Source organism: Vombatus ursinus, unplaced genomic scaffold (genome assembly GCF_900497805.2).
Source record: "Vombatus ursinus unplaced genomic scaffold, bare-nosed wombat genome assembly UNPS02014460.1, whole genome shotgun sequence".
Lineage (NCBI taxonomy): Eukaryota > Metazoa > Chordata > Mammalia > Diprotodontia > Vombatidae > Vombatus > Vombatus ursinus.
In genome coordinates, this window is record NW_020954238.1 from 579,387 (window position 1) to 602,734 (window position 23,348).

General features: G+C 38.6%; 2 pseudogenes; one reads left to right on the plus strand and one right to left on the minus strand.

Moving 5' to 3' along the window:
- Positions 1 to 807: 807 nt before the first annotated feature.
- Positions 808 to 1,766, minus strand: LOC114042463 (annotated as a pseudogene).
- A 20,109-nt stretch (positions 1,767 to 21,875) lies between these two features.
- Positions 21,876 to 22,803, plus strand: LOC114042471 (annotated as a pseudogene).
- The last annotated feature ends 545 nt before the right edge of the window (positions 22,804 to 23,348 follow it).

Sequence of the window (23,348 nt, forward strand, 5' to 3'; positions counted from 1 at the left end):
GCCTAAGTGCAGCTTTCTGCTAGCTTGCTGGGATGCCTCTGGTTCCATACTCCTCCTCTTCCCCAAGGGTAAATTTCCTGTTAATCCCTCAAACTACTAGGTCTACTGCAATGCAGCTCCTCATTTTTCTTCTAGTTCAGCTGTTCCAGGGATTTTCATAGTGTGATATTTTCTGGGATTTCAGAGATTCATAGGGGAGGGTGAGAGCAACTACCTTCTTCTTCCACTATCTTGTGTCCCGGAAGCAGAATCCTGAGTTTATCATTTCATCTAGCACAGTAGTATTCCATCACAATCATATACCAAAAATTCATGTTATTTAAAAAAAGGAAAGACATATGCTATTAACCTCCAGGGGTACCCCCAGAACCCATAGCTTGAGATGAACTCTGTCTATCTCTAAAGGATAAGAGCTGTCTGTTTGAATTTGAGTTGGGAAAAGTACCCTATGAACCATTTGTGTTATGTATTCCTTATTTATATGTCATAATCAGTGCTGCCAAAGGCCCCCTAAGAGATAAGGAAAATGTTATTTTGAATTCTTAAATAAATGATAAAAATGATAAAAATACTATTAATACTGAAAATATAAAGGTCAATTCTAGGAACTTTTTGTTCATTTTGACCAGTGATTCATCTGAAACCATCTCAATACAAATAGGAACCCATAAACCAAAAAAAGAACATATATGTGTGCGTATACATATATATACATGTATGTATATATGTATGCATAAACTTATACATAGATGAAATTTTTCTTTTAGACATGAATTAAGTTCAACAACATTGAGAAAGAATTATACTTTATGTTTTATTCCTTAAGAAAAGCAATCTCTTCATTACTATTCTTGCAGCCTCTTTTATGTGCTAATTCCTTAGACTGTATGTAATGGGGTTCAGAAAAGGAGGTATTATAAAAGAGAATATTGAAAGGATTATATCTTTAATGGCCCCAGAATCTGAAAGTGGTTGTAGGTGCACATAAGAGGATGAAATAAGGAATAAAGAAACCACAACGATGTGAGGGACACAAGTAGAGAAGCCTTTCCTTTGGTCTTCTTTCACTGGAAATCTGAGCACAGTGGAAAATATGCTAATGTAGGATGCAGTGATGAAGGCAAAGCAGCCAACTCCAATCACTAGAGCAGAGCCAAGTAAGGATAATGTATTGCTGAATGTCTCTGAGCAAGAGAATTTGAGGAGAGAGGGAATGCCACAGAAGAACTGGTGGATCGCATTGAATTGGCAGAAAGATAATTGAAATGTGTAACCAGTATGGAAACCTGCATACAGAAGGCCAGTGAACAAGCATGTTAAAGTCATCTGCATGCAGACAAGGGGACTCATGATCACTGGATAGAGAGGTGGGTGGCATATGGCAACATAACGATCATTGGTCATGACAGTGAGCAGAGTAAACTCAACATATGCCATGAAAATCAGTAGGAGTATCTGAGCTGCACATCCAGTAACTGAGATAGCTCTGTCATTCAGCAGGGAGTTAATGGAACAGCCAGCGGAACAGATACTGACATAAAGCAGGCATCCACAATGGACAAATTACTAATGAAAAGTACATGAGAGTGTGGAGTCTCTTGTCAATGGTGGTAATGATAACAATGAGGTGATTGCCCATCAAGCCTGCTGAGTAAATGATAGAAAAGCAAAGAATATAGTATCTGTAGCTAACAAGTGTCAGAAATCTCCATAAGGAGAAATTCAGTCACAGTGGTGGTAAAGTTAAACATTTTCAGACTCCAGTGAGTAATCTAGAAAGTCAAAGAGAAATGAAACAATCTATCAATAAGATATTATTAAGGACACACTGCAGGCAAAAATTAGAAGACTTTATTCCATTTTTATCATTGAGCTATAAGACGTGGCATCTGTCATGTATTGGCTTGTGACTTGTGGCAAGTCAGGAAAACTCTCAAGAAAACCTCTCTCAGAGTATATGAGAGATGAAGACCTTCAGTGGCCAAGGACATTTCTGCACCTGGAAATTCCATCTGTTAAAAACATGGACAGGATGCAGAGCCAAGATGGCAGAGGGAAAGCAGTGACTTGCTTGAGCTCTCCCCCAGACTCCTCCAAATACCTATAAAAATGGCTTTAAATAAATTCTAAAGCAGTAGAACCCACAAAAAAGACAGAATGGAACAAATTTCCAGCCAAAGACAGCCTGGATGGTTGATCGTAAAAGGTATATCGTGCCTGGCGAAGAGAGGAGTACAGTGCAGTGCAGCGTGGGCCCATAGGCCACAGTGACCCTGGAGCAGGCCTCAGAGGACTGAATCGTAGGCAGCTGTGGTGGTTTCCTGACTTCTCAACCCAGGAATGCCAAAAACAACTTAGAAGGTCATTGGGAAAAGTCTGTGACTGTGGAGAGAGAAGGAGCTAGGTCTCAGCCACCCCGAGGGCAGCGGCTGCCTCCTGAAGTTCTAGCCCACAGACTGAGGGGGAATAGAGTGGCTGATCAGAGGGGGATTGCGAAGATCTCATTGCTAGTGCTGAGGCAGGAATATCTGGCTTTGCCCATGATTAGATCTGGGTCACAGTTCTGAGGGGTGGTCCTGGGGTGAGGAGGAGTGCTGGAGTGAGGGCTTGTTGTGGTGGTGGAGAGGAAACACCTCACCCCTTATCATAGCACCTTGGAAGAACTGAAAATTTTCAGGTCCCTAGAAGTAACTCGAAAAACAGCTGTACAAACCCCCAAAGCTTGGTATAGTACATTCCCCATGTTGGAAGCAGACTCTTACCTTAACAAAGAGCTTAAAACTCAAGTAATTGGTTGGGATCATGAGCAAGCAGCGCAAAAAGAGTCAGATTATATTGTCTTACTTTGGTGAAAAAGAAGATCAAAACATACAACCAGAAAAAGAAAACAAAGTCAAAGCTCCTACATCCAAAGCCTCTAAGAAACATATGAATCAGTCTCAGGCTTTGGAAAAGCTCAAAAGGGAGTTTGAGAAGCAAGTAAGAGAAGTAGAGGAAAAACTGGGAAGAGAAATGAGAGTGATGCAAGAAAATCATGAAAAGCAAGAGGCGAGGTGTTTCCTCTCTACCGCCAACAAGCTCTACTACTACAGCGCTCCTCGTCGCCCCAAGACCACCCCTCAGAACTGTAATCCAGATGCTATCACGGGCAAAGCAAGAGATTCCTGCCTCAGCCCTGGCAAAGAGATCCTTGAAATCCCCCTTTGATCAGCCACTCTATTCCCCCTCAGTCTGTGGGCCAAAAGTTCAGGAGGCAGCCACTGCCCTCAGGGTGGCTGAGATCTAGCTTCTTCTCTCACCACAGTCACAGACTTTTCCCAATGACCTTCTAAGTTGTCTTTGGCATTCCTGGGTTGAGAAGTCAGGAAACCACCACAGCTGCCCATGATTCAGTCCTCTGAGGCCTGCTCCAGGGTCACCGCGGTCTGGGTGCCCACACCAAACTGCACTCCTCTCCCAGCCCGGAGCAACCTACCTTTCCTATCAATCATCCAGGCTGTCTTTGGCTGGAAATTTGTTTTACTCTTTTTTTTCCTGGGTTCTGCTGCTTTAGAATTTATTTAAAGCCATTTTTATAGGTATTTGGAGGAGTCTGGGGGAGAGCTCAAGCAGGTCACTGTTTTCCCTCTGCCATCTTGGCTCTGCCCCTTGAAGATGAATTTGATCAGCACGTTTGATAGGATTGCCCCATAGGCCAATTTCACCTTTGCTACACCTTCCTCGCATTTCCTTGGGGACACTGTCTCTGCTCTTCAGCCAAATACAGAGAGGAAGAGATCATTGCACTGAGGTAATTGTCTCTGGGTAGCAAAAGACAAAGTGCCAAGTGAAGTCCTCTCAAGGGCCCTAGGATGGAATTCAAGAAACATTAATTAATGTGCTTGTGTGTGAGCATGTATTACGACTGTAGGATTCATTATCTCTCAGGTTCTCTCAAAAGAATCAAATAAGCATCCTTCATGCATTCTTGAAAAGGCAGAAAAGGAGAGATCCAAGTGTCCTGAAGAGCATTTGGCTTGTTAGCTCATTTGATACAGATATCCTGTGGTTATGGTTATGGCTTTGACTGACATGTAGGGAAGAGAGCTTCACAAATTTTGTGTAAAATGTTTTTAAAAATATTTTGCTTTTTACATCACATCTAGTTCCCAAGAATGTCTCATCACATTTTTGCCTTTCTTAACAAGATAGAAACTAGTGAAGGAAACCTACCAATAAAGTAATGACATCAGACAGATTAGAAAGCATTTGAAATCCACAGCTCCCCATCCTTCTACCAAGAGGAAAGTGGTGTGTTTGACCTTGTTCACTTTGTGTTCCCTGGTCTCTTACTCCCATCTTCTTTGATATTTGTCATTTGATCTTAGAGTACAACATATTTTCTTACATTAATATGACATTTTTTGTTATAATAAAAACTTTGCTATGAATATTCTCATCTGTGTGTTACCTTCATTTCTGTAATTGATTTGTTTGAAGTTTATGCCCATTAATGTCTCAACTCTTCACTTACTCACTTCACTTATACAACCTTTTGTCAAATATTATTTCTAACTTTACAACATTTCTTCTATGTATCTCATCACTCATCTACCAAAATGCTATTTCACACTTTCCCCCCTCTTGGGCTTCCTATCTGGTTCATCATCTCCCATTCAGCTACCACAGTGATTTTCATAAACGAATCATTTCAATCCCCTATTAAATAAACAGCAATTGTTCCCAATTACATTCATGATCAATTATGAAGTCTCTTATTTTCCATTTAAAACTCTTCACAACCTGGCCCCTCCTTACTTGGCAAGGATGATTGGGGTGATTGGGGTTGGCTGCTTTGCCTTCATCGCTGCATCCTACATTAGCATATTTTCCACTGTGCTCAGATTTCCAGTGAAAGAAGACCAAAGAAAAGCCTTCTCTACTTGTTGCCCTCACATCATTGTGGTTTCTTTCTTCCTTATTTCAGGTTGTTATGTCTACCTACAACCACCTTCAGATTCTGGGTCTCTTAAAGATATAATCCTTTCAATATTCTATTCCATAATACCTCCCTTTCTGAACCCCATTATATACAGTCTACGGAATAAGCAGATAAAAGAGGCTGCAAGAACAGCAATGAAGAGAACACTTTTTTAAAGGAGTAAAGCATAAACTGTAATTCTTTCCCAATGTGGTTGAACCTAATTCATCTACAAATGAAAAATCCCATTAAGATAGATATTTTTGTTTGTGATTTTGTGGGTTTATTGGTTGGTATTTTTATGTTGATGGATACAAATAAACCACTGGTCTAAAGGAGTAAAAACTTCTAGAATTGACTTTGATGTTGACGATATCAATGGCATTTTTTTTTTTTTAGCATTTTGAGGCATATTCAAGAATTCAAGATAATATAATGCCCTTAGCCCTTAGGTGGACTTTGGCAGCACTGCTCATGAAATACAAATAAGGAATATATACCACATATGATTCAGAGGGTTCTTTTTCCAATTCAAATTCACACAGACAGTTCTGGTACCTTAGAGGAAGGCAGAATTCTTCTCCACCCAAGGGTTCTAGGGGCATCTCAGAAGGTCAGTGGGATGTCATTTTAAGTAGTGTGCTGGATTTATTAGGCTTTTTTTGAAAAGCAAGCTTCATGGAATAGAGATCCACTGTTGGATATACCCTCCGTATTCTTCTTTGTATAAGGAATCATTCTTTTAACCTCTCCATTCATGTGGCCATTTACTGAGCTCACACTCTCCCCACAGCTTCTGGGTTATTTCAATTTTCTCCTAATTTGTTTTTAGGACTCAGGGATTCTCTCCTCCATGGTCCATACTCTATTATTTGCATAGTTGTCCAATTATTATATATGTATAAGGAATATGCCCAACCATATCCATCTCCTAAACATAAAGCCCTAATAACTCCCTGTTGCCTCTGAGATTAAATACAGACTACAATGTGTAGAAATTAATGTCTTTCACAGTGCGGCTCCCGCCTACCATTCAAGACTAGATGTGAAATAACAAGTGGAAGAACAACCACATGGTCAAATGAGCAACAAAATAATTAAACATTTTAAAAATAAACAAGTAGGTATTAAAATAGTAAGTAGTGGATTCAGAGAAAAAATAAAAAGGTAAACAATGGAATATTTTGTAGAAATATTAGTAGGTTCTTTGAAAAACTGAATGAATGATTTGGAATATAGGAAGAAAATAGAGAAGAAAAATTATGCAAATGAAATCAAAAGGAATAAGATGTTAGAAGGAGTGACTGAATGAATGAAAATAATTTCTTAAGCACTCACAATAAGTCAAATAGTGATCCAAATCCTGGGAATACAAATAGAAAAAGGGAAACAGTTCATACCCTTGAGGATCTTATACTCTAAGTAGAGAGAATAAAACATAAAAGAAAGTTTAGCTATAGGGAGATGGGAAGCTCAGAAGTCCTAAATGTTCAGTGGAGTAGATAGCAAGACCATCTTTAGGTTACATCACTAGATCAAATGACATTTTTGAAAATCTAGAGGGTACAATTGCATGGTAGTAAATCATTACTTCTGGTGGTTATATATGTCACTTAAGGATATAGAATTGGTGAGTCTTTTCCTATTCAAAGTATGTGAACAATTTTTTTATTGTTGTTGGTTAGCTGCTTTTCAGTTGTATCTGAATTTTGTGCCTCCTTTTAGGGTTTTCTAGGTAAAGACACTGGAGTGGTTTGCCATTTCCTTTTTCAAGTGATTTTTACAGATAGAGAAACTGAGGCAAGTAGGGTAAATGACTTTCCCAAGGTCACAGAGCTAGCATCTGAAGCCAGATTTGAACTCAGGAAAAGGAATGTTCTTGACTCTAGGCCCAGAACTCCATTCATCGTACCACCTAGTTGTACCCATGTGAATAGTTTCAGCCCGAATGAAATTTAGGTTTCCTAAGGTGAGAAAAAGGGAGTAGTCATGAAGGCAAGCTGTTGTTTTTGTTTGTCCTTCATCCTTTTGATCTCCAGGAGAGCTAATGTCATCATGAAGGTGATGTCTTGACTTGCACATGAATTGGATTTAAGTGAGGCAGAGCTGTGCAAAGTCATCAGCTTTATTCTCTCCTCCAGAGTCATGGAAGTCTTGTGGCAAGACAAAAATCAAGATGACTTGTGATGACCCAGCAAAGGCAAACAGTAAAGATAATCTGGGTGGTCACAAGTCTTCTTCCTACAATATGGCCATCCCAGGTAGGTTTTCAGTGATTGAAAGCTGGGGGTGATGCAAGGTCAAAGGCAAGAGAGAATTTTGTCTATGCAGTGGAACACTTTCTTAATCATTCCTGGCCATCCAGGATGGGTTGTCAGTATCCCTGGACCAGGTGAGGGTGTGAATAAAGAAGGTGATGAGGGCAAAGTGCCCCCAGTTACAACCATTCAAGGAAGCTTAATTTGTCTAGATAACATAGAAAGGTTGTCTATGGTTTATTTATCTTCCAAGGGAAAAATAATGAAATAAAAGAATTTAATATTTCAGAAAAAAAACATACTGGAAAATTGCCATAAGTATTTGGAAAGATGGATGCAAATAGAAACAAGAGACTATATAAGGCACTGAAAAAGGAAATCCCAAGTAAAATTTAGAATAAAATACCGTGTTCAAACTTAAGAATTATAATATAAAATGACAAATATTGTGGACAGGTAAATGAAAGTCAATTTCACATGAAGGTAATCATGATGAATATTTTAGGACTGTATGCTGTTTCATCATTTCAATGGGGTTCAACTCTTCATGACCTGTTTTGGCATTCTCTTATCAAAGATACTGAAATCGTTTGTCCTTTTCTTCTCCAGCTCATTTTACAGATGTGGAAAATGATTAATAGGATTAAGTGATTTACTCAAGGTCACATAGCTAGCAAGTGTCTGAGGCTGGATTGGAACTCAAGAAGATGAGTCATCCTTGCTCCAGGCCTGGTGCTCTGTGCACTTTGCACTGTGCCATCTAATTGCCCTAACTTAGGACTACTTATTAATAAGAAATACAAGGAAATAGCTGAAGATTTTTAAAAGCAAAGGAGATTGTTTTCTATGCCCAAAGTGACATATCCTTCTAAGCTGAGATTAAGTTCAAATATTCAAATAAATCTGTGATATCACTAATTTAAAAATTTCTTAAAACAATACACATTATAGCCCATCACAGCCAGATGATCTTGCAAGATTCTTGTCTACATCATCCCACAAGTTTTCTGAAGGAGGGACACTTAATGTGCAAGATGTCTTTTGATCTCCCAGAGGTAAATGTAAGTCCAAGATGAAGATCTGCTGAAGTGGACATGGGGCATGTGGGTAACATCCAGCTCCAGATTTTCAGAAGTCCTTTTTGTCCCCTGTCTAGGTTCCTTGAGGTGTTCTTAGGCATACTGTAACTTCTTTGCTGTGATTCTCATGAATGCATGCATTTTCATCTGGTCTATCTGTGACTGTTCAGTACTGATACTATCATTAGTTGCTCAGGGGAAAACATTTGTATACACATGGAAACAGGAGAAGTCCAAAATCCTCCAGACTCTTTGGAAAACACAGTTTTCCCTCAGTCAAAAGGGAAGAAGGGAGGAGACCCAGGCCAAGTCCAAAATTAAGGAGATCTCTTCCCTTACACCGCACCCCGCCCCCAACATTTAGTTCTTCCTTAAGTCTTTTCCTGGAATATCAACTTTTGGAATAACCTGATTCTAAACTTGGGTATGCTAAAGTTTGATATTTTGTACACATCTTAGAATGGGAACAGATTGTCACATGTAAACAGATGTGAACAGGTAGTCAGGAGATCTGACTACCATTGTACTGCACTGTCATTCCAGTTCTGAAGACTTTTTACCTTTACTCTAATGACCAGACTTCATTGAATGATTTAAACTCAAATTTATGATTGAGAGTGTTTTTAAATGAAATCTCTAATTTAATTAAGGTATCAAAAGGTCTTAACATTTACATTAAGTATGGTAAGGTGAAGATTTATTTAACTAGTCTTTTTCAACATAAATGAAGTCAATGCAGCTAGACCAGGGGTGAGGAAACTGCAGCCTCAAGGCCACATGTGGTCCTCTGGGTCCTCAATTGTGGACCTTTGACTGAATCCAAATTTCACAGAATGACTTCCTTTAATAAAATGATTTGTTTTATAAAATTTGGACTCAATCAAAGGACCACATCCAAGGACGTAGAAGGTCACATGTAGCCTTAAGGCTGCAGATTCCCTACCCCCGAGCTAGACTAAGATGAAAAGTAATAGACTGAACAATGGATAAAAGTTATACATTAAAAATCTTTAGGGAATCAATACAAACATATGATATAAAGCAGAGGTGTAAAACATGTGCATTACAGGCCACAATATTGTCAAAAACATCCCTGAGTGCCAACTGAATCAGATTAAAATCCAATTAGGAAATATTTAATGAAACAAATGCAAATGTGAAAGAACATAGATAATGTTAATATGTGGTTTTCTAAAAACCTGTGAAACCCACAGGCATCCTTATTTATAGTTTAGTGGCACTCATCTCAAATTGAGTTTGACAACACTGATGTAAAAAGCCAGCCGCACAATGTATTAGTCAAGTAATCACCCAATTTGAGAGACTGAAGGAATATCTAAAGCAATATATTTCATCTCAGGTGCCTCTAAGTTGTCACTAAGGCTTTAGATGTCTTTAAAACACGTAAAAGTGAACTAATCACTCTTATACACGAAAACCTTCCAATATTTGAAGCCTGTGATCATGTCCACTCTGAAGTATCTCTTTAGTAAGCTAAACAGCTCATCTTCATATGACTTGGGATTAAAATTTCTTGTCTTTCTGTTTATTATCCTCTGGATTTATTTCAACTCATCCATAAGTATAATATGGGGTATTAAGGGAGGACTAGTATCAGTGCTGTGAGAGATTGCTGAGCCCTTTTCAGGGCTGTTCACCTACCTTTGGTGTCTACCTGCCACCCAACTTTCAGCTGTGGCTCCAAGAAGCATGCACATTGCCTATAGTTCAATAAAATCACCTTGGTCAAACACCAAAGAAGATGCCAAGGTCATCCACTGTATCTCAGGCCATCTCCAGTCATCCTGACTTTTATCTTGCCACTTGGCTTCTGACTCTGGAAGAGAAAGTGAGATTGACAACCTTGTGCAACTTTGTCTCACTTAAATCTGATTCATGTGCTAGTCAAGATATCAACCCATGACAAAAGACAAATAACAATCCAGAAAAGAACATCGTATTATTGATATACTTTATTAATTAACTAGTTATTTGAAGTTATAGGATATGAGATGTAACTTCATGCCACCAATAAATAGCTATGTGAAAAATTATATAAAACACATATCAGGTATCATATGACCCAACACACACACACATTTGAACAATGTGGACAGCCCATTAGAGTTGAGTTTTTTGTAGCAAAATTTGAATGTTTGGCAGTTTAAGTTGAGAAAGGACCTTGATGTCTGGTATGTAATCCTGCCAGGTGATCTTCAGAATCTTCCTAAGACAACTCAAAGGGAAGCAACTCAGTTTCCTAGTGTGGAGCTGGTAGATTGTCCAGGTTTCACAGATATCCAGTAATGAGGTCACCACAATGTGTTGTTCATGACAAAGACAGAGATTAGGAAGGGGCCTCTGATTTCATTGGTTAAAGGAACTCCAGTGTAAGGAAGTTCTCCCTTCCACTGCTAATCATATGATTCTCTACCACATGCCCTTTTTTAAAAATAGCATTTTTCCAATTAAAGGTAAAGACAATTTTTAACATTCATTTTAATGAAATTTTCAATTCCAAAATTTTCTGCCTCCCTCATTTTCCCTCTTCCCAAAATAGTAAGCAATTTAGTATAGCTTATATATGTGCAATCATGTTAAAATACTTCCATATTAGTCATGATGTGAAAGAAGAAACAGATGAAAAGTATGTGTGGGGGGAACTATAAAAAAAGTAAAGCAAAAAGAAGGGAATAGCTTGAATCCTTATGAGTCTGATTCAGTTCTGTATATGTTTGAGAAATGAGACCTTAATCAGAGACACTTGATGTAAAGATTGTTTCCCAACTTTCTGCTTTCCTTCTAATCTGAGTTGCACTGGTTTTGTTTGGACAAAAGCTTTTAAATTTAATAGAATCGAAATCATCTATTTTACCTTTTGTAATGCTCTCTATCTCTTGTTTGGTTATGAGTTCTTCCTTTCCTCAGAGAACTGATAAGTAGACTATTCCTAACATATCGTAGGATTCTAGATTTTGATCCACTCTGCTACTCACTTCCATTTTATGAGAGAGTTCATCCCATTAACATTCACAATTATGAGTATTACCTGTGTATTTGCCTCCATCTTATTCTTTGTCCTGTTTGTCCTCTCTCTCCTTTCACCCTTTGCCTCCTCACCAGTGTTTTGCTTATGTCTACCACCTCCTTTGATCTATCTTCCCTTCTGTCAGTCCCCAACCCTCCTTATTTGATCTCTTCCCCTCCTATTTCCCTGTCAGGTAAGATAGATTTCTATATTCACTTTGAGCTAATACTGATGAGAGTAAGGTTCAAGCAATGCTCATCACTCACACCCCCATCTTCCCCTCCACTGCAATAGGTCTTTCACGTCTCTTCATTTCAAATAATTTACCCGATTCAACCTCTCTCTTCCTTCTGCTCCCATTGTACTCCTCTTTCTCATCCCTTAAATTTTTATATCATTCCATCAAATTTACCTTATATCCATGCCCTCTGTCTACATATATTCTTTTTTAACTGTCCTATTAGTGACATAATTTTTGAGAATTACAAGTATTATTTTGCTGTGCAGGGATGTAAATAGTTTAGCTCTTTTGAATCCCCATGTTTTTTCCCCTTTTTGCCATTTCAGGCTTCTCTTGTATCTTGATATTGGAGGTAATTTTTTTTTTGTTTAGTTCTGATCTTCTACTTATGAAAACTTGAAATCCTTCTATTTTGTTGAATGACCATTTTCCCCCTTAATATTATGCTTGATTTTTCTGGGTAAGTGATTCTTTATTATATTCCTAGCTCTTTTGCATTATGGAATATCATATCAACATCACATTCCATGACCTTCGATCCTTTAATGTTGCAGCTGCCAAACCCTGTGTAATCCTGATTGTGACTCCCAATATTTAAATTGTTTTTTTTTTCTAATCTCTCTTAGTATTTTTTGCTTGACCTGATAGTTCTGGAATTTGGGTATAATGTTTCTTGGAGTTTTTATTTTGGGGTCTCTTTCCTGAGGTGATTGGTGGATTCTTTTGATGCCTATTTTGCCCTCTGGTTCCAGAGCATTAGGACAGTTTTCCTTGCTAATTTCTTGAAAGATGCTGTCCATGGCCTCCTTTTTACTGTGGCTTTCCAATAGTCAAATTATTCTGATATTGCCTCTCCTGGATTTATTTTCCTGTTCAGTTGTTTTTCCTATGAGGTATTTTGCATTTTCTTCCATTGTTTTCTTTCTTTTCATTTTGTTTGTTTGCTTCTTGTCTCAAAGATGCATTAGCTTCCACTTGCCCAATTCTTAGTTTCAAGGCATTGGTTTCCTCAATTAAATGTTGGACTTTTCCATTTGGAAGATTGTAATCTTTAAGGTGTTGTTTTTGTGAGTGTATTTTTGTATCTCCTTTTCCATTTGGGCAATTCTACTTTTTAAAGAGTTTTCCAAGCTTGACTCTTTTTCCATCATTCTCTCACATTCCTCTCATTTCTTTTCCCTGTTTATCTTCTACCTCTCCTATATGATTTTTAAGGTCTTTTTTGAGCTCTTCTATCATTTATTTCTGGGCTTGAGATAACTTCCTGTTTTTCTTTGAGGTTTTTCCCATGAAATTTTGACATTATTGTCCTCTTCTGAGTTTGTGTCCTGGTCTTCCCTGTCATCATAAGAAGTTTCTATGGTCAGATTCTTTTTAAATTTTTTTTGTTCATTTTTTTTGGCTTTTTTACTTTCTTCTAAATTTAATCTGTTCTCTCAGGGTGGAATGGACTCTGTCTCAATCTTCTTGTTCCAGGGACTGCAGACCCTGGCTGTTTATCTGGTGCTGCGCTGATGTTGCCTTGAGGCACATGAGGGACCCTCATGTCTGCTGTCGTGTTGAGGGAGTGGCTGGCACTGCTGGAGGATGTACGGGTCTGGTAGCTCAGTTGGTGCTGATCTGGGGTCCTAGTGGTGGTGTCTGGTGTATTCTGAGGCCTGGTGGGATTTTTCTGCATTTCTCCAGGGTTATCATGAAGTACATGGAGGTCTGACTTTTAGAGGGTACCTGTTTGTCCTGGGCTGTGCTGAAGAATGTGGTGGTTCTTGGAGTGGGAGTCTGCTAGTCTCAGAGTAGGCTAAGGCAAGTGGGAGGTCATAGTGTTGGTGTTTGCTTTCTCTATCACACTGGGGCTCAGGATCTCCCACTGACTTGCCTACGTAGGACTTGCTTATGGCTTTCCAGGATGCTTCTTGGCCTGGCTTGCATTCCCATTTTATCTGAGTGAGATGGACCTTTCTTGACAATATTGCAAATCTCCTGGGCTAAAAGATTTTTCCACCACATCTTTCTGCTGGCTCCATTGTTCCACGATTTGTTCTGGAGCACTATTTTATGGTTGTTGGAGATAAATATGGGAGAGCTATAGCAATTTACTGCTTACTCCACTGTTTTGACTCATGGAAGTCCAACATATGTGTTTGTTTGGTGTTAATTGTTAGGCCAAAAGTAGCACAAGCACCAGAGAATTGATCCATACTTTACTGAATCTCAGCATTCGAGACTGCATTGAGTGCACAATCATTGGCAAACAAAAAAATCATGTACCAACACCCAGTCCACTTTAGTCTTGGATTGTAGCTTTTTTCAAGTTGAGGACTTTACCATCAGTGCAATAGCTGACCTTGATGCCATGTCCATCCTCATTGAAGGAGTCTGATAACATGGCTGAAAAATCATGCTACAAAACATGGGAGCTAGTGTACAGCCTTGTTTCACTAAACTGGTGACTGAGAAAGTGTGAGAGCATTATCCATTATCCACAACCTGGGTAAACATACCATCATGAAATTGATGTACAATTATAATGAACTTTTCTGGGCAACCAAATTTTGACCTAATTCTCCATAAGCCCCTTTGACTGATGTTGTCAAAGGCCTTGGTCAGGTCTTCATATATTTTGTACAGACTTCTGTTCTGCTCCTGACATTTCTCTTTGAGTTGTCAGGCAGCAAACACCATATCAACTGTTCCTTGGCCCTTTCTGAAGCCATACTGGCTCTCATATAGATGACCATCTTCCAGAAGAAGAATAAGTCTATTAAGGAGGGCTCTGGCAAGAATCTTGCCAGCAATGACTAAGAGAGAGATCCCCCTTGTGATTGTCACAGGATAATCTATTTCCTTTACCTTTATAGAGCTGGACAATGGAGACATCCTTGAACTCCTGGGAGACAATCTCCTCTTGTCATATTACCCTGAAAATTTCAATCACCTTTTGTATGAGCAATAGACCCTCCCACCTTGTAAATCTCCACTGGAATAAAATCAGTACCAGGTGTTTTGCCACACAAAAGGACACTAATGACATTCAAAACCTCTTCTTCAGTTGGAACATCAGCTAGAGAGAGAGATTGACTTCAATTTGAGGTAAATGGTCAATGGCTTCAGTATTGATTGAAGATGGTCTGTTGAGACCATTACAGAAGTGTTCAGCCCATCTCTCTAGGATCATGTCCTTATCACTAATCAATGTGGCTCCATCAGCACTGAGTAGTTGAGATGCACCATAAGCCTTTGACCCATAAATAGCCTTCTCGACATCCTAAAACTTTTTTGGATCGTTACTATCAGCATAAAACTGAATTCACCTGCTATGAGCCAATAATCCTGTATCTCTATAAGTTTCACTTGTGCCTTACTTTTGATGGAACTAAATGTTGCCTTCTTAAAGACAAATGAACTATCCTGCTGGTAAACCCTATGAAGTTCTAGTTTTTCATTTAGTAGCTTCTGAATTTCCCGACCATTTTTGTCAAACCAGTCTTGATGTTTGTGAATGTTCTGACCCAGATGTGCAAATGCAGTGGTGTAGACCAAACCTCTGAAAATTACCCACTCCTTTTTTTTCTTCACTGTTGTCCACTGTGTGTTGACTCAATTTTCCCTCTAACTTAGAAACAACCTGTACCCACTCAGAGAAGTGCTCTAATTTGTTGACGTTAATGCTTCTGGTAGCCATTTTGCCTTGGAGCCTCTACTTTTGTTGAATGTGAATGTTTAGTTTGTAGAGGATAAGTCTATGATCAGTATAGTATTCTGCAACACACATTGCCTTTGTCACTCTTACATTCTGTGTGTGTCTTCTTACAATCACATAGTCAATTAAAGGCCAATGTTTGCTTAGAGTGCATCCATGAATTTTTATTGCATCTAGGCAATTGGAAAACAGTGTTGGTGATGAGATTGACATGAGATGCACAGTAGTAAGTGACCATTGCTGTGCTGTTTCCAACTCCATTCCTTCCTAGGATTCCCTGCCAAGTATGACACTCTGAACCTACTCTAGCATTCAAGTCACCCAGAATTATAAACTTGCCCTCTTTTGGCACACTGATGATAAGCGTCTCCAGGTCTTCATAAAAACTTTCATTCAGCTCCTCAGGGTTCATCATCATGGGAGCATAGGCATTGATGATGGTGAAATGGCATTTTCCTACAAATGGCAATCACATTGTCATGAGTCTGTCATTCACTCCTTTTGGTAGGCATACAAGTTTGTTTCCTATATTGGATTTGATTGCAAAACCTACACCAACTTCACATTGCTTCCCTTCACTGTGGCCACTCCAGAAAAACGTATATCCAGCTCCAACTTCAGTAAACTGGCTTTCATTTGTTAGCCCTGTGTCACTCAGGGCTGCTATTTGGATGTGATTCCTGTTGAGTTCTTGTGCAGCAAGAGCTGTTTGTCATTCAGGTCTGCTGGACTTTGTGTTGTCTAGAAGTGTGCACACATTCTATGTACAGGTGGTCATTGGAATCATTTTTGCAGATATTTTTGTACATTTTTTGTTTTGACCACAGGGTGGGATCCCCACCTGCCATAGTAATCAGACTAGGGTTGGGTAAGTAGACAAGTTTAGGGAACATTTTCTAGCCCCTTTCTCACACCAGGAGGTGAGAAGTAGGATCCTTAAAAGGTTGTTCAGACACTGAATCTCATCGCTGCTTTCAGTGAGAAGACAACCCTATGACCTCGGTCACCTGTGTGCAGGGTTGCAACTGCAGCTCTCAATATACCCATAACTACTGATTCATCATTTGCCTTTTTCCACAGCACTTTGATACAGCTAAAATGATAAAATGGTATGTGTAATGCCTTTTGATTCATGCATAAACTGGATTTAAGTGAGGCAGAGTTGCACAAAGTTATCAGCCTCACTCTCTCCTCCAGAGTTATCACAGTCCACTGGCAGGACAGAATCAAGATGACTGATGAAGGCTGAAGGTGCAGTGGATTACCTTGGTGTCTTTGATGTCTAGGCAAGCTCTAAGTGTTCTACAGTGCCTTCTTCAGCTGCCTTCATGGCCGCTTGAATAAATCGTTCTCAACCACTCATTCCACCAAGGGAAGTCTCCACATTCTTGGAGTAGGCACCTTCCTAACTCACCAACTAATTTGAGATCCCTCGGTTACTGTCAACATGGTTTAGCCAAGCTGCTGAAATGGTTTGCCAGGATGTGGCTATTTTGCTACCATGCACAGCTTCTTGGAGCCGCAGGTGAGTTGGTCCATCAGGTGTATGCCAAAGATGGAAAGCAGCCCTGGAAAGGGCTCAGCAATCCTGACATTAGAGGCACTAGTCTTCCCTGAACACACCCTACTCCCCACTTCCTAGAATACCGAGAGTCAAATGACTTTCCCATATAACCATATGGATTATAGATGGAACGTGAAATCAGTTAAGGTTGACAAAAGATAACAAAAGTCATGTTGGAAAAGGTGGAGGGTAGATAGAAACCTTTACCAATCCTTTAGTGGGACTAAAAATCTAACCTACCTTTTGGAAATCAATTCAGAATTTTCAAGAAAAATCACTAGATTGTGTGTAACTTTTCCTTCTGAGAGACATTAATGGGCACATACTTCAAACAAATTAATTATAGAAATGAAGGTAACAGAGATGAGAATATCCATAGCAATTTTTTATTATAACAAAAACAAAACAGGAGAATGACTGTCATGTTAATGTAAGAAAATATGGTGTACTCTAAGATCAAATGACAAATGTCAAAGAAGATAAGAGTAAGAGACTAGGGAACACAAAGTGAGCAAGGTTGAACACACCACTTTCTTCTTGGCAGAAGAATGGGGAGCTGTGAGTTTCAAATGCTTTCTAATCTGTCAGATGTCATTAATTTATTGGTTGGTTTCTTTAACTAGTTTCTCTCTTGTAAAGAAAGGCAAAAATGTGATGAGAGATTCTTGGGAACTAGATGTGATGTAAAAAGCAAAATGTTTTTATAACATTTTACACAAAATTGTGAAGCTCTCTTGCCTACATTTCAGTCAAAGCCATAACCATAGCCACAGTATATCTGTATCAACTGAGCTAACAAGCCAAACACTCCTCAGGACACCTGGATCTCTCCTTTTCTACCTTTTCAAGAATGCATGAAGAATGTTTATTTGATTCTTTTGAGAGAACCTGAGAGATAGTGAATCCTACAGCCATAATACATGCTCACACACATGCACATTAATTAATATTTCTTGAATTCCATTCCAGTGCTCTTGAGAGGACTTCATTTGGCACCTTGTCTCTTACTACCCAGACACAATTACCTCAGCACAATGATCTCTTCCTCTTTGTATTTGGCTGAAGAGCAGGGACAGTGTCCCCATGGAGATGCAAAGAATTTGTAGGAAAGATGAAATTGGCCTATGGGGCAATCCTATCAAATGTGATGTCCAAATTCATCTTCAAATGTAATGAGGAAAACTGAGGGAAAACATGCTTCCCAAGCAAGAATAGAATTATGATGGCCAGAGGACAACAGAAACATAATTTACTGCCAATCCATCCTAAGGTGGGGCAATTCTGGAAGTCTTTTCCATGGCATAAGGATTCAGTATCTTCAAGCAGCTCAGATTGTAGAAGCTAACAGCAAGGAGACTTGTTGCCTCATTCAAGTGAGATACAATGAGTTTCAGCATAACACTTTTCCCCATTATCCCCTTTCATTTGTTTTCCTGTCCCTCCCTCCCTTCCTTTCTTCTTTTTTCTTTCTTTCTCTCTTTTCCCTTCTTTCTTTGTTTCTTTCTCTTCCCTTCCTCCTCCTTCTCTCTGTCTCTTTTGTTATTTTTGCTTCATTCCTTTATTTTTTCTTTCTTCCTTCCTCCCTTCTTTCTTTCACTCATTCTCTCCATCTCTTTCTTCTTCTTCCATCCTTTTTTTCCTCTGCCTTCCTTTCTTCCTTCCTTCTCTCCTTTATCCTTCCTTCCTACTTTTCCTCCTTCTCTCCTCCTTTCTTTTTTCCTTCTTGCCTTCTTTTCTTTCTCTCTTCCTTACTTCCTTTTTTCTTTCTTTCTTTCTCTCATTTCTTCCTTTCTCTTTTTCCTTTCTTTCTTTCCAACTTTCTTTCTTTCTTTCTTATTTCTTCCATTTCATATCCCTCTCTACATCCCCTTTTTCAAACATTTCTCTAATTTCATTCCTTCTTGGTAAAGAGAAGTTACATCTTAGGAAAAGGAAATATAAGTGGAACTATGGTTAGAATTAAAAGTGATTCAATCTGTAGAGATGAAAAAAAAATCAGTTAGAAAAAGTGCCTTATTCAAAGTTGCTCAGCCGGAAGTGTCTGAACTCAAGTGTGAACCCAGATCTGCTAATTCCAAAATGAGTGTCATGCTCCATACATGGTAAAAAAGATTCTGTCATTGAACTTTGTAGTCACTCTGGCACAAGCATTTGGTCCAGTCACCCCTAGTAGATACTACTTGTGTCAGCAAGGCTAAAGAGCAGTAAGTGAAAGGAAGAAAATGATAGTCTTCTACAGTTGCTAACATTTTCAAAGTTCACCACTTCAAGTGCAAGAAAATGTTGAGCAGAGATGTCCACCTTTTAGAAAGAGCAGAATACAAACCTTGAAATGGAAAAAGAGGAGTTAAGAGAAACCCAGAACCCTTGTCTTTTTGTCCCTTGAAAGTGATGTCCTCCATCTTCAAACCCAGAGGGCTTCTATCTCTCTAATATACTTGAAATATTTGTGAATTTCACTTTTTTATCCTATTTCTGTCTCTAAAACTACCTCCTCTTTCACAATCACTTAACTGGCTGCCAGGTTGTTGATATTGGAGCACTCCCTGACTCTGCCCAGACATAGATCTCACCATATACTCAATTGGACCTGTAACAAGTGGTGTACTGCATATAAAAATTTTAAACAAAACCAATTCTTTAGTGTTCTTTCTAGTAAAATATTAATACATTACATATAAAACTAAGCTCCACTTGACAACGTGGTCATACAGGAAGCAGGAGTCCCCATAGTTTTTCCCAACAGCTTCTTAGTACATTATTGCCAATGATAATCTCAGATATAGGGCTGAAAATCTCCTTTGTTCACTTCAGGTACCAATAGTTTGATGAGACTCATTTTTTAGGTTCTCTCATGTGACAGGTATTTGGAAAGTAGTTCTGTGCTGGGCTTACAGGAACTTTTGTCTCTATGTTGTGGTACCTTATTTCTATAAACCTGGAAAACTTGTACCTGAGGTCTCCTGTGTATCATTTTACACTTAATCAGTGCCTTTCTTCCTTTTCATATCACATTAATTGATTAAAATTTGCCTCACTATCAACACCATGAGCATTCATTTGTAAAATAGATTTTTTAAAAATTCTATTCCTTTGGTGGGAAAACTTAGGGATCACTGTTGGTGGAGCTTTGGACTGGTCCAGCCACTATGAAAAGCAGTTTGGAGCAATTCCCAACAAGTAAATGAATTGTGAATAATACCCTTTGATCCAGTGATGGCACTTATTCCAAAGAGATTAAAGAAAGAGGGAAAGGAAAAAAAAATATTTATAGGTACTCTTTTTTGGTGGCAAATAATTGGAAACTGAGGTGATGAGCTTCAATTGGGTAATGGTTAAATGAATTATTATCTGCAAGCTTTAAATGAAGGAGATAATTTCAGAAGAACTTGGGAAGATCTGTGTAAAATGACGCAAAGTGAAGTAAGCAGAAACAAGAGAATAACTTATATAACAACAACATTGTTCTGATAATCAGTTTTGAAAGATAGTAATTCTAATTAACATAATGATAAACCACAATTCCAGTAGACTCATCATGAAACATGTAACATCTGACTCCAGGTAAAGTGGTAATAGATGCAAGGTACAGATTGAAGTATATTTTCTTTTCTTTTCTTTCCTCCTTTTTTCCTTCCTTCCTCTCCTTCCTCCCTATTCCCTCCCTCCGCTTTTCTGTGTCTCTTCCTTTTTTCCTTCCTTCCTCCCTTTTTCCTCCCTTTCTTCTTCCTTTTTTCTTTTTCTTTGATAGCTAATGTAGTCATTTGTCTTAAGTGACTATGCCTTTGTATAACAGGTTTTATTTTTGTCACCTCAATGGATGGAGAAGGAGGAGTGAAATGGAATAGAATTCAAAAATGAAAGTAAAATACTATATATACATATATATGGTTGCAAATACCTGTATATGTATGTATGTATCCAATATACACCTATATGACTGCAAAATATAGCTCCCATATGCCCTATATAATGTGTCAGGGCCTGCTTGCTATTCCTTTAAAGATGTTATCATAGAGAATTAATGGCCAAGAAACACCTGCCTACCAAACATCCCAAAGTCCTGGATCTTTAATCTTGAAAGATTTCCTTAGGGAAATAGTGGACATAAAAGAAAGGGGGATAGAGTATCAGGACAGCACAATCCCTTGGATGTCATGTCATATGAGACAGGGCTAGAGCTGGGGGTGACAGACCAGTCATTTTGCTTGTCTGATGCCTCTGAATGGAAGAAAATGGAAGTGATAAGATCAGGAGAGCCAGTGACCAGCTATGGTGAAAATTAGATGAAGTGATACCACTCAGAGGAGCGGGGAGACTAGCAAGCCAGGTCAGCAGACTTAACCATCCTCCTGTCCCTGGCCAGGAGAAATATATTTTTGTATGTATCTCTACCATTCATTTGCAATTTCTTCTTTCACTCAATGGGAGAGTGTTTGGAGGGCAAAGGTAGAAGGAAAGGTTAAATCCCTGTCTTCACTGTCAGCAAAAGCAATGAACACATTTGAAACCATGTTTTTTTTTAAATTTCTGACTTTCTCTTCTATGCTGTTTATGGCTGTTCATAAAGATGAGATGGCCATGGGAAAGGAATACAATGATAGGATGAGACCACATCTCAGAAGACTTCAAAAATAAAAGATCATCATTTTCATTGGTGGCTTCTGGTCTAGGTCAGATCGTACTGGTATATTCACTCACAGATAATCAATACATTAAAGAAGAAAGGAAATCAATGTGGTATTATTGGGAATATTACTTTGCTTCCTTAAGCATCCGTGTTTTTAGCAGATCAAATATCCAGGTGCAGAAATACCCTTGACCACTGCAGGTCTGCATCTCTCATATACTTCTTAGACAGTTTTTCTTGAGAGTTATCCTGACTTGCCCTAAGTCACAAGCCAGTACATGACAGAGGCCATGTGTTATAGAGCAATGATAAAAATGTAATAATGTCTTCTAACCTTTGCCCACAGTATGTCCTTAATAATCTCTGATTGATAGATTTCTCTTTGGCTCCATAGGTCACTCACTGGAGTTTGAAAATGTTTAACTTTACCATCACCATGACTGAATTTCTGCTTATGGAGATTGTTGGCACTCCAGAGTTACAGATCTTATATTCTTTGCTTTTCTTTCTTTTTTACTCAACAGGCTTGATGAGGAATCTCCTAATTGTTATCATCACCGCCATGGACAGGAGATTACGCACCACCATGTACTTTTTCCTTAGGAATCTGTCCATTGTGGATGTCTGCTTCATGTCAGTAACTGTTCCCCAGGCATCCATTAACTCCCTGGTGAACAACAGAGCTATCTCAGTTACTGGATGTGCAGCTCAGATTTTCCTGGTGACTTTCATGGCATTCGTTGAGTTTACTCTGCTCTCTGTCATGACCAATGATTGTTATGTTGCTATATGCCACCCACTTCTCTATCCAGTGATCATGAGTCCCCGGGTCTGCATGCAGATGACCTTAACATGCTTGTTCACTGGCCTTTTGCATGCAAGTTTCCATACTGGTTACACATTTCGATTGGCTTTCTGCCAATCCAATATGATCCACCAATTCTTCTGTGATATCCCCTCTCTACACAAGATCTCTTGCTCAGAGACATTCAGAATACATTATCCTTACATGGCTCTGTTCTGGTGATTGGGCTTGGCTGCTTTGCCTTCATCAGTGCATCCTACATAAACATATTTTCCACTGTGCTCAGATTTCCAGTGAAAGAAGACAAAGAAAAGCCTTCTCTACTTGTGTCCCTCACATCATTGTGGTTTCTTTGTTCCTTATTTCATCCTCTTATGTGCACCTACAACCACCTTCAGATTCTGGGTCCCTTAAAGATATAATCCTTTCAATATTCTATTCTATAATACCTCCCTTTCTGAACCCCATTATATACAGTCTATGGAATAAGCAGAAAAAAGAGGCTGCAAGAATAGTAATGAAGAGACTGCTTTGTTAAAGAATAAAGCATAAACTGTAATTCTCACCTAATGCTGTTGAACTTAATTCATGCATAAATGAAAAATTTCATCTGTATATGTTTATGCATACATAAGTACAGACATGTATATATATACATACATGTATACACACATATTTATGTTATTTTGTTGATTTATGGGTTCATATTTGTATTTGGATGGTTTCAGATGAATCACTGGTCAAAATGACCAAAAAGTCCCCAGAATTGACCTTGATATTTTCAATATTAGTAGTATTTTTATCATTTTATAATTTTTATCATTTACTCAGGAATTCAAAATAACACATTTTCCTTACTTCTTAGGTGGACTTTGGCAGCACTGTTTATAAATAAAGAATGTATACCACAAATGGTTCAGAGGGTTCTTTTCTCCAACTCAAATTCACATAGACAGCCCTTATCCTTTAGGGAAAGACAGAATTCATCTGAAGCTAAGGTTTCTAGGGGTATCCCTGGAGGTTAATATCATGTCTTTCCTTTTTTTTTTTAAATATCATGAATTTTTGGTATATGATTGTGAT